At 44.6% G+C, this 18,508-nt stretch overlaps 1 protein-coding gene across 10 annotated transcripts in view; it reads right to left on the bottom strand.

Moving 5' to 3' along the window:
* The window catches only part of SGMS1 (sphingomyelin synthase 1), a 235,432-nt gene that overhangs the window by 36,255 nt on the left and 180,669 nt on the right, over positions 1–18,508 (bottom strand). The gene's annotated exons all lie outside the window — the stretch shown is intronic.

Raw genomic sequence — 18,508 nt, 5'->3', positions numbered from 1 at the left:
TTTTTCCCCATGCGGGGCATTTTCCACATTTCTCCTACCTGTTTTTCTTTAATAAGCATGGATTACTTTTGTAACAACACTTATAATTTAAAACAACAAGAACAGTAAAGACCCACTCTATAACAAGTTATCATGGTTAGTGAAATATGTCGTCAGCAGCAGACAGACCATAATTGGACTCAAGATCTCCCATGGGTAAGCCCCTGGGTGAGCTTCAGCTTACTGATCTGTGAAAGGAAGCTTCCCCCTCGCAGGGTTGCTGTCAGGACTTTAAAAACCATATGTAAGTCTAGCACTCAGAAGGGTCTGTTCATCCCATATCCTTTGTTCTCCTTTCTTAATTTTTCTATGCTATCCAATAGCTACTGTCTACTCCATCTCACTATGAAAACACCCTAAGAGTGGGCTAACTTTTTCTTCCTTAAAAGACGAATGTTGTGGGGTGCCCGGGTGGCTCAGTCATTAAGCGTCTGCCTTCGGCTCAGGTCATGATCCTGGGATCCTGGGACAGAACTCTGTGTGGGGCTCCCTGCTCAGCAGAAAGCCTGCTTCTCCCTCTCCCACTCGCCGTGCTTGCATCCTTCTCTAGCTGTCTCTCTGTCAAATAAATAAATAAAAATCTTAAAAAAAAAGATGAGTGTTAACTACAAAAACATCTGCACAGATATGTAGGCTTAATGGCTAGAAATTAGTGATGGCAGTGTTTCCCAAGTATGCTTTGTAGAATAACCATCTGATAAAATGCTCTGTGCTTTAAAAAAAAAAAAAAAAAAAATCCAGGGGCACCTGGGTGGCTCAGATGGTTAAGCATCTGCCTTCGGCTCAGGTCATGATCCCGGGGTCCTGGGATCGAGCCCCACATCGGGCTCCCTGCTCGGCGGGAAGTCTGCTTCTCCCTCTCCCTCTGCCTCTCCCCCTGCTCATGCTCTCTCTCTATCTCTGTGTCTCAAATGAATAAATAAAATCTTAAAAAAAAAAAAAAAAGAAATCCAAATTAAGTCTCAGGAACTGCGTACTAGAGCCTCTTCCAGAGACAACAGCAGGTATTAGCATGTTAGAAGCTCTAAAAAATCCTCCAGTAGGAAACTGGTTAGCAGGATTTCTCAAATGGACTTCACTGAGTCTGCTGTCCCCCCGGCCACCTCCCCAGTGACTCCTGTCAACTCCCAATGGAGCGCACTGGGCGGTAGTGGCACAAACAAGACCCAGACTCGGTTCTACCAAACCCCAAATCGGACTGTGGAATGAAGATGGACAGACGTCCACTCCCAATCTCCCTGTCCAAGTAACAACCAGTGAAATGGCAGTAAAGCTCAAGATATCCCAGACCTTGCAAAAAGGTTGGGTGTTCTCTCTTCCGTACATCCACACTGTTGTCGCACCGCCTTCTGTAACGTGTGTGTCTGCAAACCTCCTCCACCCCCCCAAGGAGACCAGGAGTGACTGGGGAAGGGCTACGGTCTTGAGCATCCGCAGAACTCACAATGCAAGGGCTCACTTGACATCTGCTCATATCTCAAGAAATGTCCCTGACATTTATCAACATGTAGACGGTGGAATAGAAAATAAAATCTACTCGAAATGCCACTGATACTGAAAACTGCTTCAGAACAATTTGGATAGTCAAGGAACATGCTAAGGTGGGCATTCTTCAGAAATGGGAAACCGGAGTGGACCTCTGGCCATTTGAGAAGCACTCTAGAGGGGCTTCGGTCGTGACAAGAAGACACGAGCCAAATGGAAGTCCTGCCAGACGGTCCTGCGGGACAGGGGATCCCTTGGCGACACAGCCCGGGCCTCGCCCCGAACACTCCTCAGCGGAGTTACAGGATCAGCCAAGAGAGCCCTGCCCATCTCAAAATGGCTAGGAGAGCTCGAAAAAGAAACTCCTGGAGGAATATTCAGGCCCAAGGGAATGAACGGGCTTCTCACGTGGGTTCCTCGCTTCCCCCTGGCCCACGTGGGAAGTCCGCCAGGAGGGGAAACCCCGCAGAACCACAGAGACCAGACCAATGCCAACGTGTTATTTCACTCCTCTCCGCTGAGCAAACTGTCAGATCATCTCCTCTTAAGACTTAGTCATCTTTACAACAGAAAAACAGCAAATGGTCGGAGACAATATGGGGCCAACAGACACACGGATGAAGGAACGCTAACCGTACAGAACTAGCCCAGCAGGCAGGATCTCCGAAGACACAGCGAGAAAAACCAGTGGCTTCCGCTGTAACTCGGCCAACACAACTGTGTGCCCCCTAAGACAGGCCCGGTGCTTCCCCCCACGTTGGCATTCTCCATCTACTCTCCAGCAAGCCCCACATCTTCCCTCAGTGCTTCAGATCATTCCCAGTCCTGTCCCCTCCCTGCGTCCCCACACCACTGGTGTCTGTGACCATGTACTTTAATGGGCTTGTGTGCCCAGTGCCACGACGCATGCCAGCCGTGTGAGGCGGGGAGCCTGCAGCCAGGATCCAACTCCGCCACCTCCCTTCTTGACAGAGTCCTCGAACCCCGCCGAGCCTCAGTGTCCTCTGGAAAATAGGATCAACAACTACCTTACCCACCTCTTCGCGGGCTGCTCCTGCCGGGAGGCTCCAATCAGGGAAAAGGAATGAAAGCTATTAATTACTCTAAGAAATTGGTCTTGTTCTTCTGGTAACGGCCTGCTTTCTTCCTGACACCCAACTGGGCCCACGGTGACGTTTCATAAATAGGGACTGAAGCTGCCCCTCCCAAATGGCATTTTTAAAAGCCCAATCATTCCGACACACAAGTTCAAACAGCCTTCCAGATTTCACGAGAAAACAAACCTTTGTTTTTCAAGCAAGCTTTGAAGCTTGAAAATAAAGGCACAGATGCTATTTTCGTGCAGACGATGCCAAAATCGTGTAAAAGGGGAAAAGGTCATTTATCTGGAAGTAACTGCCTGGCAGCTACTCGGTACCTCAAAGGCCACTGCTCAAAGGCAGGACTTACTCAGAGACCCCAGGGCCCAGCCGTGGGAGGAGAGGTGAGAGACTCACTTCCTCCTGGCCTCACACACTCACTTCAGAATAGAATAGAAGATACCGCAGCATTTCTGAGAAGTGCTTCTACATCTAGACCCAGAAGACTGTACGTTAGACTGAGCTCACAAAACTACTACCACCAGCCCCGTCCAGAAAAGCCATCCTGAATCCACTATTGGGAAAATGTTCAGAAATAACGCATAACTCAAGTCCCCAGACTTGGTACTCAGGACTCAGAAGTCGTAAGAGAATAAAGCCTTGATATTCCCCATTACCAGAATGTGAGCAATGGAAGAGGAGCTGGAGGGCTCGTTCGTCCACAAGTCTCAGACACAAGTAGAGTGAAGTCCAGTGAGATTGTGAAGTGTCTAAACTCTCCGACATAGCAGAGTTAGTCCCAGAGCTAGACAAACCCACCATGCTTTCCAGGGCCGCCCACTGCATATATTCAACGACCTCACAGACGTCAACAAACGTGAAGGGCAGTCTAAGAGTCTCTAGAAAAAAAAAGTTATGCAGTCCTATAGCATTAAGGGCAGGAACAACAACACATATTCATTATAGATTCCAAACCCAGCAGGGATTTCTAATGAGACCCCAACTGAGTGAAAAATAAATCTGCTAAAACAATTTGGCTCCAATTCTTAGAACAGATATTTTAAGCCTTAGTATTGTAAAAGCCATCAGATAATATGCCACAACACACTATAAACTATTTATAGCTATTTACCAAAGCCAGCTCTCTAGAACCAGAAAAAGTAAGTTAAACCAATTATCCTGGTAATGAAAGCATTAACCAAATAACTAAATCATGTATGAATATGTGTTTATCGCTACATAAAAAGAATCTACTATATTACCTTATTGTCTGGCATTGTCTAGAAATAAGACATTGTTGTGTTAACACAAAGCTACCATATCAATTGAACAAGGAACACAAGTTTTCAAGAATTAAAATGCCAGAAAATGCACAGTGAAGCTCTGAAGCAAGTGCTCAGAAAATCTGAGTTCTAATAATTGCTCTGTATTTTACTCCAATCCCAGTGCCTCGGTTTCCTATAATGGAACAATTTATTCCGTCTGCTTGCTGCATTAGTTTAGGGAATTTATGGACAACTGACAGTGCTTTTGGTAACATAAGGCAAGACATAAAAATGTAAGAAATTATTATACTGAACGTTATTTATCCTTTGAAGATTCAAGAACTTTAAAATAAGTGCCATGAAATTAAGAATTGAATTTTTACAATTTTTTTAAGGAACGGTGGAATTGATTGAATGAACTTAGCTGCCATGTCAATGAAGAAACTAGAGCAAAGTTCCAGATGTTTCTACATGCTGACAGTGGCAAATGAGAGTAGAAAGTAGTGCGTGCACAATGCGTCTTTTAGAGGCATACTGAGTGAGCTAAACGTTCTGCTTTTTGCATCAAATTTCTAAAACACAAAAGCAGAAGTAACATGGGCTTTAACGTGAATTCTGCTCTAGTAGCTCAAATAATCAACTTAGTGCAAGATCAGAATTGGGTGAGTGTGGAGGAGCTCATACCTCTAACATGAAACTACCTGTAGGTGTCTTGTTAACTAGCAACATGAATCAGAAATCGACATTACTGTCTTGAAACACACGAACTGCCTTTCTGTAAACACTGCAAGTCCAGTAAAGGTCTTTACATCCCCAGACCTTTCCATAAAAGGCAGCAGTAACCTAACGGACCTTCTAGGGCAGTGCAGCCTGCTGATACTCAGGAGACAGGTGTCCAATTGTCCTCTAACTCAATTTAGAGAACTCTGGAATGCTTTCCTTCCATCTAATTAACTATAGATTTTTTTATTTTTTTTTTCTTTGCTACTTAACACGCAGAGTTAACCTAAGTAGGCAGAATTCATCAAACTGTATTTATCTGAAGAAAAAGAATGGCTAGAAAAGCAACTGCACAGTTTCAGCCGAAGGACCTGCATATTAACTTCAATTTACTGTGGAAGAATTTTAGATCGTTTTTGTGTCTTAACCTTTAAATGGTCCTTTAATTTTAAATTGCTATTACATGCAGTGTTCAAAAATTCCAGAGTCAAACTGTGACTGGCAAACAAAATCATCCCTTAGGAAGTGGCTCCCTGAACGAGGTCTACGCTGCCTGATTTTGCAGAGGTGGGAGAAAGACAGGGCTAGGGGTCTGCTCAGGCTGTCCCCTCAGCTGGTGCCATCTTCCCGCCTCCTCCACACCGTGTCTATTTCACCAAGTGTGATACTAGATCTCACAGTGTCTGGAATGTACTCTTTCTCAGCAGCTGCCCTATAACAACCAACTGACAGCCTCCCTTTTCGTGGCCACTCCCAAAATGACCCATTCCAGTGTGATAGCCCCCAGTGTTCCAGACGGAAAGAGAGGAGTCTTGCCTGACGAAAGTGGTATATAGAACATAATAACAAGAAACGGGCCATGTCAACTGTATGCTATGTATCATGGTTCTGGTCATTCTTGGATGGTCAGAACTGTGTTGTCATCCATTTCAAGGAGAGTCCTACCACCACCAGGACCAGCTAATTCCTTTTCCCATACCCTGAGCTTTCATTTGAGTCATTCCGGGACAGAATATAAACTGTTAGTAGCCAGAAAATTCAAAGAATCATTTATTACAGCAAAAATTAGAAACCACCTAAAAGTTACACAGGGAGAATTAAATACGACATCATACAACAGAATACTAAGCCTCCACTAAGACTGGACTAGATTTCTTTGTTTTTAAATTAATTAATTTTTTATAAGATTTTATTTATTTATTTGACAGAGAGAGAGGCAGCGAGAGAGGGAACACAAGCAGGGGCAGGAGGAGAGGGAGAAGCAGGCTCCCCGCTGAGTAGGGAGCCCGATGCGGGGCTCGATCCCAGGACATGACCCAAGCCCAAGGCAGACGCTTAACGACTGAGCCACACAGGCGTCCCTGGACTAGATTTCTATAGCTGTAGTGATACATATTTATACTTTTGTCTCTAAACAGGTTACAAAAGACAAGGATACCATTTCTGTAAACATACACGTATCAAAACTATTCATAGGAAAGAAGGCTGAAGGCACATATCAACTGTTGCCTTTGGGTGATGAAATCGTAAACTAATTGCTTAATTTTTTTCAGTATTCTAATTTCTCTAATAAACACATATTGCTTGTGTTTATTCAAGCATAATCTATGTTTTTAAACATGGAGGCTGCACCATAAGATTAACACAGACGCTTCCGACGTTAGCTTTCTTTCAAAGAAGTGGGCTTGCAGATTTCTCCAAGTAATTGGAACCTCTGCCTCCTGTGTATAACTAGCTCCCCAAGTCCTTCAGATTTCCAAAATATAATGGTCCCAGGAGATGAGCCAAACTACCTACAAAGATAAAGCTGAAATCGGAACCCAAGTGCATCAAGAAATCCCGGTCTCAGATACTTCCCATCATTCCAGAAAGAAAACAACAACAAACCATCAGAATTACAACTGTTCTATCATCTAGGTTGTCAATGCCCGTCTATCTGGGTATCTACGGCCAAATGTAAAAGACCGTTTGGAAACTCTGCCCTCTTGTCATTACAAGGAAACCTGGCAGACCTGTAATGACAACCGTAATCACTATGGCTTTCCCCTGGCGTTTCACCCTTAGAACCCAATTACCAAAACTCTGAAGATGATCTATTTCTAGTCAACTGATTAATAACTACCTACGTCTGAAACCAGCAGGACTATTTTAATACTCATCTGGTTCATCTGTGGTCCCTGAACACAGACTCAATGTAGCAGCACTCCAGAATGTTGGGATATAATCAGTGTTTGCAAGTTCCACCAGCCCGTGTGTGCAGTGGGGATCTCACCTGCCCCAAGAGGCTTGGGAGAGGCTCCCCATTTGCTTCTCCTTTAGTTTCTGCCTCCAGTATTTCTTTACTTTACGGCCTTTCCCCGCAAACAGTGGACCTGAGCTATACTCGTGCTCCCATGGGTAGTTTTCCTCAGAAACATTCATCGTATACCTCCCCAGCTGTGCTTTCTGCCCAGAACGCCTTTCACGCCCCCTACTTTTGTCCTTGTACGACCACCACCTTCAGGAGGCCCAGCTTCATTTGCTTCTGAATCTTTGAGCCTAACACACACTACACACTTAGTAGATGTTTGCTGAACACACGAATAAAAAATAACGCAAAGAGGGGCGTCCAGGTGGCTCAGTCGGTTAAGCATCTGCCTTCAGCTCAGGTCATGATCCCGGGGTTCTGGGATCGAGCCCCACATCGGGCTCCCTGCTCCTTGGGGAACCTGCCTCTCCCTCTCCCTCTGCCCCTCCCCCTGCTTGTGCACGCTCACAGGCATTCTAAGTAAATAAATAATTTAAATAAAGAATGCAAAGAGAGGGACCAAGTGATGTGTACCTCTCTGTACATCAAGGACATAAAAACCTATACAAATATAACTGCTGGAATTTTAATATCAAAATGTGTTTCAAAATACAGAAAGGGGACTTCCCATGCACCGAAAAAGGAGAAATCTCAAAGCCAGAGTGGGAAAGATACAAGCTAATACACTGAGCCCAGAGGGATACCAGCGTTGGGCCCCAGCGGCCAGGGGTTGGGGTTTTAAGAGGCAAGGGCAGAGGGCATGGCCTGAGGCCAGATCCAGACAGGCAACTAGAACTAAGACTCTTGAATTAAGCCAGAATCCCTTTAGGACTGGAAAAGTTGGGCCTGTGAAGTCAGTACACGATAAGGCAAACTTCAAACTCACAGGACTTGGGTGGTGTGGGTCCCAAGCCAAGAAATTAATGCAAATACAAAAGACAAGTAATCACAAAACAGCCTCTTAGAGACCTTTCAACAAGCAAGAGTTCACAGCATTCCCATGGAAAAAGTAATCTCAGCTAAGGATGAACAAGAATTGAAAATTATGAATCACGTGAGGAAATAATCCACCACGAGGGAGAACTTTGGCAGGTGCGACAAACAGGAAGCTTGCCAGACCATGAACTTGAGAAAATAAAGTCAAGTCAGGAGAGGCTATGATGAGAGTATACAAAAGAGGTAAAGGAAGCTGAAACCTTAATGAAGGAACAAGACATAGTAGAAAAAAAGACAGGTGTGGTTAAAGAAGTGTGGGAAAAGCCCAGGCCTGTGACCGGCTGATGCCCCAGGAGGAATGGGGAGAGAAAAAGGGTTAAGTGGGGCTCATGAGAGGACAAGAAATGGGCAAATGTATAAGGTGTACACATTGAAAGGCAACAGACAGGTTTTTTCAAACCCCCAAGCTCAAGTCAGCTAGCAGCCACATCGTCTTGTTTGGAGGAGGGAGGGGGACAGAAAAGTACATGCAGCCAATCAAAAGATGAAGCAGATCCAAAAAAGATGTCTAAGTGAACATATGTGTTAGTTTCCACTGCCTCTTCAAGCTCTCCTGAAATGAGCATGCAGGGATGTCTAAAAAAGAGAAAACTGAAGAGACCAGAGGAGAAAGCCGGGCAGCAGGTGGACTGCGGTAACTGTCGGCAGACCCAGGAAGGAGAACCTCAGCCCGTAACAAGGAAGGGTGGGAAGCAATGTGATTTCTGTGACAGAAGCCTTAGAAATGAGGAGCTGGTGGCACAGGAACCTTGCAAGATGGGGGTGAAGGTGGGGCTCAAAATAGAGGGACTGGCTGAAACACCATTTAGAAGTTCCCTCCAGCTTCTCACTACGCACAGCTGAAAAGCACCCCACCCGCCCTGGCTGAGAAGCCTGGACCTGTCTTCTGTGGAGGCGGGGGATGAACAGTCACCAGGGTAGGGGGCACTAGACACAGGTGAAAGCTGGGGCATTGTGGGTGCTTGGCTCTGGATTTAAGCTCAGGTCACAATCTCGGGGTCCTGGGATCAAGCCCGACATTGGGCTCCATGCTCAGCACGGGGTCTGCTTGGATTCTCTCTCTCTCTGTCCCTCCCACTCCTCTCTAAAATCAATCAATCTTTTTTTTTTTTTAAAGAGAGAAAAAGAAAGCAGGGGCATCGTACTAAACAGGGACTAAGTAAAACAGATGCAAACAGATGTTAATAAGTCAGCCCTGCCCCAACCCTTTACCTCATTAGACCCCACAATGCTGGCTGCCAGGATGAAAACTTCCAGGCAGGTGAAGAGATCAATGTTTTCTGAACCCCAGACATTTTACGAGAAAAGAACATGGATCGTCTTGCACTGAAATCCACACAAACAAGATTCATGAAAAGCGCTTCCGGACAGCAACTTTAGTGCTTCCTTTAAAATATGAATGGACAGGGGCGCCTGGGTGGCTCAGTCATTAAGCGTCTGCCTTCAGCTCAGGTCATGATCCTGGGGTCCTGGGATTGAGCCCCACATCAGGCTCCCTGCTCTGCGGGAAGCCTGCTTCTCCCTCTCCCACTCCCCCTGCTTGTGTTCCCTCTCTCGCGCTCTCTCTGTCAAATAAATAAATAAAATCTTTTAAAATAAATAAATAAATAAAATAAAATAAAATATGAATGGACAAATAAAAATGAACAGACATTTGAAGAAACTCTCTAATAAATATGAAAGCCAGAAATTAAAACAAAACAGAACATGGAAGACACAGACGAAGTAGGGAAGTACAATGTTAAGAAAAACTAATATTCACATCCTCTAACGGGTGCTATGAACAAAATGACACACACACAAAAAGGCATTCAGAGAATTTTGAAAAGAAAGCTCTTTGTGAATTCATGGTAAATATGAAAAATTCACTGTATATTAAGTTGGAATAAAATCTCTCAGTAAAAAAAGACAGAGATGGAAAACCGAAAGAAAAGGTAAAAACATTAAACACGTTATCTAGGAAGTTCCATATGTGAGTAGTAGGAGCTCGTGAGGGCACAAGAGAAAACAGATTTCTCAGAACTTAAGGGGATATGAACGGCCAGGTGGAAAGCGTTCATCAAATGTCCAAGAAGCATGGCTGAAAATATAAGATATGTATGTTCCTGCTGTTATTATTCTGTATTAACAAATTACTTTAGGGGCGCCTGGGTGGCTTAGTCGGTTAAGCGTCTGACTCTTGATCTCGGCTCAAGTCTTAATCTCAGGGTCATGAGTTCAAGCCCTGCGTTGGGCTCTGCGCTGGGTGTGGAGCCTACTTTAAAAAAAAAAAAATCATTTTAAAGGAAAAAGGGAAGCAAGATCTTGAAGGATGCTCTGCCCCACTGCTTGTCGCCATCCTGGTCATGTTTCCTTCCATCTTTCCCCACCTGCACCTGCTTCCTGTCTCCATCCTCAACCTCCTCCCTACTGGCATTTCCATCCTCAGCCAGAAAAGCCACTGCAGACTTCAAGCCCAAAGACCGCATTTCTTGGTATGAAGGACAGAAGGATACACAACCCCAAGACAGGCTGACTTGGTAGAAGGTTTATTTTCAGGTGAAGACAACTGAGAGGAAGCAGAGATAAGAAACGCTCTCTGCCCTTCCCCCAGCTGCCCAAAATCGGACACAAAGTTGTAAAAGTCACCCCCACCCCTCCACCAGGAACAGCAGAAGTGAATCCCAGGAGACAACTTTAGACTCAGCCCAGAGGAATCTACATAACAAAACTTGGATTCCTTTTCCTGTGTAATTTGCCTTCTCACATTTGCTGCCCTACATAAGCTCCAAGTCTTTTAGCCTTTGTCGTGCCTCTACTAAGAAAATTTATTGTTCTTTTATTAAGATGCTGTATTCACCCAAGTTCTCATTCCTTCGAGTTACTCCTCCCTAAATGCTCCCCTGTGTACATCCCATACACCTTCAGAAACTCCTTTGCTTTTCTCTAATTAATCTGCATTTTGTCAGTCTAATTTATGGGGCCCCAGCCCGAGAACCTGAGATGGTTAGAAGAAAAAGGGATTATTTCCCTCCGTACGATATCGAAGAGTGGAATTTTTATTGCATTTTTAGTCACACTGCTTGTAATCGGCAATGGTGCCTCTTTAATACTATATAAACGCCCAAAATAAAAGTACCATGAGATTTAGACACATTTCATAGGCAGTAACCATTTTCCCAAGATTTTCTAAGTTCAGATTTCAAATATATTGTCCCCTTGTCTCATACACCATGAAAATGTCCTGGAAGGTTTAATATTTCAGTTTCTAAACTGCTTCTCTCTCAGAATGCTTCTGCTGCCCAGAAGTGCTTAGAAATTCTTACTTAGATGTGTGCTGATAATTTGACTCAGAAGTATGGCCATTTTTAATAATCTATGGGCTTTGGGAGACCCACTGGGGCCCAAATCACCATGTATAACAATAAGACGCAACTAATTTAAGGTATACCTTTACTGTTTAAATTGGGGACTGCTTAGTTGACAGCAGGCTGAAAACGCAGAACACAGTTTCCTGATTAATCTAAAATAAAAAATCTTATCTGCAAGGAAGTTGGGGTTTTTTTTTGTTTTTTTTTTTTTACAGTCCCCTGAGGATTAGAAATACCACGGAACTCAAAACTCTTCCACCTCAGTGAGAAAAAGTCTACGCAATCTCTTCTAAACTTACACTTACAGAAATAAATGTAACTCACTGAGGTAAAAGCAAAGCTAATTTAGGGAACATGACACTGGGGCATAACACCATGTTCCAAAATTAGCAACAACTCACAGACCCAGATAGGAGAAATCAAGTTCAAGTCTATTTCCAAAAATAAATTTCTAATACTTCCATGGACAGTGAGAGGAGTGCAAACTATTTTCAGACTAGAGAGCATCCAAAGGGGTACATTCGAAGTTGATGGTACTTCCATATGCATCCACTGGACAGCCTTTCCCTTGAGGGCGGTGCCCGCGAGCCCACCATATTCTCCCACAAAACGCTCCACCGCCCAGCTCCAGCCCTGGACCCCTTCTGGTCTCCTGGAGGTAATCAGAATCAAGGATCCCGAGAAAGCAAGTGTGGGTCTCCTCTATCTTTATCCCCACTCTCAAAAAAAAAAAAAAAAAAAAATGCATGAAGTGTTTCCCCCACCCCACCAACCACAGTTATACCAACTCAAAAAATGAGTATCCATCAGTGCATCAACTTCTCCCCAGTCACCATTGGCCATGACGTCTTGATTCTACCTATTGATAATTTCTCAAACTTCCGGGGCCTACCTTCAGTGAGCTTCTTTTTTTTGTAAATTAAAAATGTTTTTTTGAGTATAATTGACACACGTTACATTAGTTTCACGCGTGCGACACAGTGATTTAACTGCACTAGTTCATTAATGGACCAATGGCTCATAGCACCAAAGCTCGGCTGCAAAGAAGGGGTGATCCTTATCCATCAAATTGAATGGTGCTGAAGCACATCCTCAGCTGAAAAAGGGCTGCAGAGCTAGCTTTGGACTAAGGTAGAATACCACCAGGGGGCAGCAGAGAGTCCGCAAACACACACTCTGGGCACCCTCCCCAAGAGGTAAAGGACTGGGGGGACATCCTCCAACAGAGATCCCGCACCCAAGCAATACAAGGAGGCAATCCAATTGCAAGAACTAGAACCTCTCTGTCTTCCAAACCCCCAACTCATGCTCCTCCCACCATACCCGTCTGATTCTAACCCGCATCTCGAGACCCCACAATCAACAACGTGGCCACGTCCAATTCTAGGGAACCAAACTACAAATCAGAGCTATCCTGAATCTCACCCAACAAGACAATCGTTTAGACATTTAGTCTTGCTTTATATAACAACTTAATAAGCTTTATTCTCTGGCTACTCTAACTTAATGCCACAGAATTAGAACCTTGCACACGACGGACCCAAATCAATGACAGCTAAATTGTAAAAACATTGTGTAAGGGGCGCCTGGGTGGCTCAGTCAGTGAAGCATCTGCCTTCGGCTCAGGTCATGCTCTTGGAGTCCCGGGATCGAGTCCCGCATCCAGCTCCCTGCTTGGCAGGGAGTCTGCTTCTCCCTCTGACCCTCCCCCCTCTCATGTGCTCTCTCTCTCTCATTAAAACAAAACAAAACAAAACAAAACACCATTGTGTAAAATCACCTAAGTTGTAAAACTAGTTAGCAAAAGGCATGGTGAAAAAAAAAAAACAGAAGATCTGAACAAGTACAGCGAAGGCTATTGTTCACGTGGTGAAATACATTCTCTTTTTAAACAATTTTTGAGGACAGTTGGCACACAATGTGACATGAATTTCAGGTGTATGACAGTGGTTCAATCCCTCTGTGCGTCACGCTGTGCTCACCTCAAGTGTAGCTCCCATCCGTCACCTCATGACACTGTTAGAGTACCAGTGACCCTGTTCCCGGGGCTGAGCCCTTCACACCCATGGTTCACTCATTCCGTAACTGGAGGTCTACACCGCCCACTCTCCTGCACCCCTTTTGTCCATCCCCCACCAGTCTGTTCTCTGCTGAAATACGTTCTTTACTCTCAAAAAGCTTCGAATGTATATCCCTGTGTGTTATAGTGAAGTAAATTCAAAATGGGTCATAAAGTGTTCTCTCAAGTTCACGGGCATTTATGAACCCTCTAACACAAACACAAATGTGATGCCAAGTGTATGAACCACAGCATCGGACAAACCACCACAAAAACACCAGGGAAAACACTTCACAAATGAAAACACCGGGCAAAACATCTTTTATGTCACAGATCGCAAGTAAAAGAACTCTTTAAAAATCAGTTAAGGAAAAGAAGACTTAAAGATTACGAGTAGGCCAATCACACATACACACACAGTGCCAACCAACAAATGTGGAGGAAAAAAAAATTCAATCTCACCAATTAAAATCAATTACAGCTACTGAGTTGCCAAAGATGAAAAAGAACCATAATTTTAAAAAACCCAGCATCCGCATGTTCCGTCAGTCCCACCTCTGAAGTGTATCCTGAATCCATTCACTTCTCCTTCCTTCCGTGCAACCACTGCGGCTCAACACCACACCTTGGGAATTTCTGCCTCGACCTCCTGTGCTTACCGTACACCCAAAGTCCAACTGCATTCTCCATAAGGCGGCAACGAGAACCTTGTGAAGTCCGACTCCCATCTCTGATATCCTGCAGCGCTTCCCACTGCTCTGAGAAATAAAACCCATGCTCAACTATTACGCAGCTTACGAGACCCTTCCTGCCCTTGTATGGCCAAGTGCCGCCCCTGCACACTTCAATTATGTGAGTCTCCTTCTAGTTCCTGATGGCCCCAGGACATTTGAACAGTCACTGCTACCTGGGACACGTTCACCCTCTTTCTCACTCAACTTCCAGGCTTCCACTCCTATGTCATCTCTTCAGATAAGCCTTCTGTGACCATCCCCTTACCTACATCATCTCCTTTAGTGAGTGTCTTTCTGTCCTACCACACTGGAAGCTCCGCGAAGGAAGGTCCTTTGCTGTGTTTTTCCACTACCATATCCCCAGGAGCCAGCACAGTGCTTGGTACCTGGTAGGCACTCATATAAATCTATGTTCCATGAATGAAAAAATAAATACTGCATAAGGAAGGCAGTTGCCACTTTCTAACTCTAAGAACACAGGTCTTAAATCCAGATTCTTCACAGTATGACAATAAACAGATTATGCTCTTTAAAACTCATTTTCTGGGGTGCCTGGGTGGCTCAGTCGTTAAGTGTCTGCCTTCGGCTCAGGTCATGATCTCAGGGTCCTGGGATCGAGCCCCGCATCGGGCTCCCTGCTCCGCGGGAAGCCTGCTTCTCCCTCTCCCTCTGCCCCTGCTTGTGTTCCCTCTCTCGCTGTGTCTCTCTCTGTCAAATAAATAAATAAAATCTTTAAAAAAAAAATAAAACTCATTTTCTCCCACCTATAAAAAGAATAAATCCATAAAACACATCATCAAAAAAAATTCACTAAAAAATAATCTCTTAAAAAGAAATACAGCTAGGATTTTCAGATGGGAAAACACACATCCTTTAATCATACCACTTCTTTAGTAGGAGGAGAAAATGACACTGAGCTGTACTGGCTTAAGAACTTTGTTAAACATGCAAAAGGAATCGGCCTTCCCACTGTTATGCCTAAAAAGGAGGTTCAGAGAGGTTTCTCAGTTTTTATTCTTTGCCATAGGCAAAGTAAAGAGAAAATCCAGAGTCAACGCCACAATACAAAAACCAAACGTATTCAAAGAAAATTTACAATTTCATAGTTACACAATGAATTAAAATATACTTTTTCCTCCCCCTCCAAATTATAAACACAGTCATTTCCCACCTAAAATGAAGCCCTTACATTTTTTCAAAGTTACCAAAATCCCCCTCGGGCGTATGTTAAGGTCAGTGGGAGACAGAGTTTCATCGTGGGAAATAGGAGGTCTTACAGGCGTTTCCCAGTGGCTTCGGGAAAAATGAGAACTCGCAGATTCCTTACAGATGGATCGTTCGTTCCTCTGTAGTTGCAGCTGAGGCCTGGCTGGGGTACGACCGGAGAACCAGGCAGACCCGCGCAACATGGCGTTGAGATGGCAGGTTGCTAGTTACTCCTCACCCAACAGAGCCTGGCCGCTAGAACAGAACCACAGACGTCAGTCCGGAGCTCTCGTTTTTTTTGGTTTTTTTTTTTTAATATTTAATTTATTTGACAGAGAGACACAGCGAGAGAGGGAACACAAGCAGGGGGAGTGGGAGAGGGAGAAGCAGGCTTCCCGCGGAGCAGGGAGCCTGATGCGGGGCTCGATCCCAGGACCCTGGGATCATGACCTGAGCCGAAGGCAGACGCTTAACGACTGAGCCACCCAGACACTCCAGGAGCTCTGTTTTTTTAATGCCCAGATCATGGAATGCTCATTTCCCCCCCAAATTCTGCATTCGTTAACACCTAAACCGTTTGACAAAATGTCAGTTTCACATACAATGAGAACATTTTGTTATCCTAACCTGAAACGGTGGCCTGGCTCATTAAGAGCATTTCACAATCTTGTCAAATGAGCTACAGATGTAAACTATGGGATCAAACAATTTAACTTCCAAATGCCACGGGTTATTTCAGTATAAAAGAGAAGCAAGGAGCAAGGGAAACTATGGATTTCATTTGTAAAAGGACGAAACAGCAGTTATGAAGATCGAAACTGGAAAATGACTAAGAATGGCAACTGTACACCACGTTTGAGGGAAAGAATTTCTCAATAAGGAGGGTATTTAGCAACTAAAGATGCCGAAAATGGCTTTCCAAATTATTTCTGAAAAGTACATTCTGACCCTAAAGTAACAGAGGCAGCCCCACGGGTGGCCTACCATATCTGGACCGCGCTCCACGCCTACGCCGGAGGAAGTCAAGACACACACAGAACGCAAGACCCTCACACTAGGTAAGTCCTGCTTGCGTAGACCTCGGGTATGTTCCAGAGACGCCCTGATCATGAAGAGAACTTGTTGATGAGCATTCAGAGAGCAGATGACCCACGCGCTCCGGCAAGGGCGACAGGCACAGCAACTTTCCTGAAGACGCAAGCTCAAATTCATCTTCTATTTATAATCCTAATGAGCTCTTCTCTTCGGTATAAACAGAGCCAGCACTACAGAGCTAAGGACTGAAAATTATACCTACCTATAAGAGCCGTATCACGTCATCAAAATAAAACCAAACGTTTATTAAGCACGTACTAAGCATTAAACAGTGTCTGGGGCATTCTGGGAGCCCCAGGAACGCACACCATGGCTCCTTCCTAGCTAGGTTCCTGTGTCCCAAAACCAAATTCCTATTCTCCAAGCCTACTCCTCTCATATGCCTTCTCCGGTCTAGCCAACTGCAATTCCACATCGGACAGACTCAGCAGGCACATCCCCCCTCCTCCCCTCCCATGCAAACCATGAGGGCCAATGGCATCAGGCACAAGACCCACAGGACTCAAGGGCATATTCGTGTACTAATCAGAAACTTTTATTCAAAAGGCCCCCACACCAGCATGAAAATATGTAGTCTGACGAAGGAACATCAAACCAGTGTCCACAAGAAGGGCAGAATAATGCACTGAACTTGGAGTTACTTTATCATTCCCCAAATGATTCATCAGAGTTTTGTTTCTAAAACTCATCACTGTCCTGAGCAGCCATTCTGAAAAAGTGCATCTCTGACAGTGAGAACCGATGATCTGGGGAGAGTAACACAGAGAATGCGACAGGTGGGATAAATGGAACCAAAAGTACCAAAAGTGTGCAATAGGAGATAAATACAAGGCGTGTATGTAAGATTCAGCACAAGCAGAACTAATTAGATAGAAATCAGTTAAGCCTGTCATAACCTTTATGTAAGGCAATGTGACATTATTTACCAAAATCTACAACCTACTTTATGCCGCAGAGATTGTTTCTAAGGATCTGGCTTACAGACATATTAATGAGTCAAGATGTTGGTCCAAAAGCATTCACTGCAGCCGTGATTATAGACCAGAAGCATCTAAACATGCTTCACTGTGATCTGGCTAAATAAATGTGGAACCTCCTCACAACAGAACACCATGCAGTCAAGAAGGAATGAAGCAGATCTGCAGATAACAACATGTCTGCGATACGGAATTATGTATTATTTTCATTCAAAAATGCATGTATTTGGGGGGCGCCTGGGTGGCTCTGTCGGTTGAGCATCCAACTCCTGACCTCAGCTCAGGTCTTGATCTCAGGGTCCTGAGTTCAAGCCCCACTTTGGGCTCCACACTGGGCATGCAGCCTACTTAAAAAAAATAAATAAAATAATGTACTTTGCTGTATAGATGTACATCCATGTGTGTAAGCATAAAAAGTCTACAAGTACACACAATCAGAGCCCATGGGACAACGGGGATGGTGACTGCAGTGGGTGGGGGGGGCCTCATTTGTTTACATGTGATTTCTATGCAACAATCATGTACCAGCGGGCCCCAGTCCATCTCTGGGAAGAGTCCCCACGGTACAACAAGAAACTGACCAATGGAATCAGTACCCTCAATGAGCAACTCTACACCATGGTAAACAAGTATCTTCTTGGAAAGCGTGCAAGGATATGGAAAGATACATGTGCTATTGCTGCTGATTTCAAGCAGGCTTCTGTGCAGTCTCTGCAGGGCTTAGTCATGGTTTTCTACACGGCCAGAAAATGAGAGTTCAGGTCTACACGCCAAACCCATGACAGTTACCCCTGGTGACTTAACACTCCCACTTTCCTTCTTACAGCTCAAAATTTCGTATCATGAACACTTAATATTTTTCTAATAAAAGACTAAAAATAAACAGCTGTTTGAAAGATGGATGCCCTCCCCCAACACACACCCATTCCATCTCCCACCCCACCTGCACCAAAAATCCCCCCAACACACCCCCTAATCCTGTTATCAATGGCAACCTAGGGAAGGGACCCTGCAAGCTGCCAGACTGGTTTGAGCAGACAGATGGCAGTTACAGCTCCTCACAAAACCAGCCCCTGAAATCGTTCCGGTCTCACGGACTCCCTAGGCCTGTCACCCTGGGCTTCATTTTTATGAGCTGCCAGTTTTACCCCAGGACTATGGGACTCACATGCCGGTAAGAGCAGCACCATCGTAAGCTGGCTGAAACCGGATCAGC

Source organism: Leptonychotes weddellii, chromosome 6 (assembly GCF_054177405.1).
Source record: "Leptonychotes weddellii isolate Sample4059 chromosome 6, ASM5417740v2, whole genome shotgun sequence".
NCBI lineage: Eukaryota > Metazoa > Chordata > Mammalia > Carnivora > Phocidae > Leptonychotes > Leptonychotes weddellii.
Note: the sequence above shows the minus strand (reverse complement) of the source record. Positions and strands in the feature narration are given on the sequence as shown.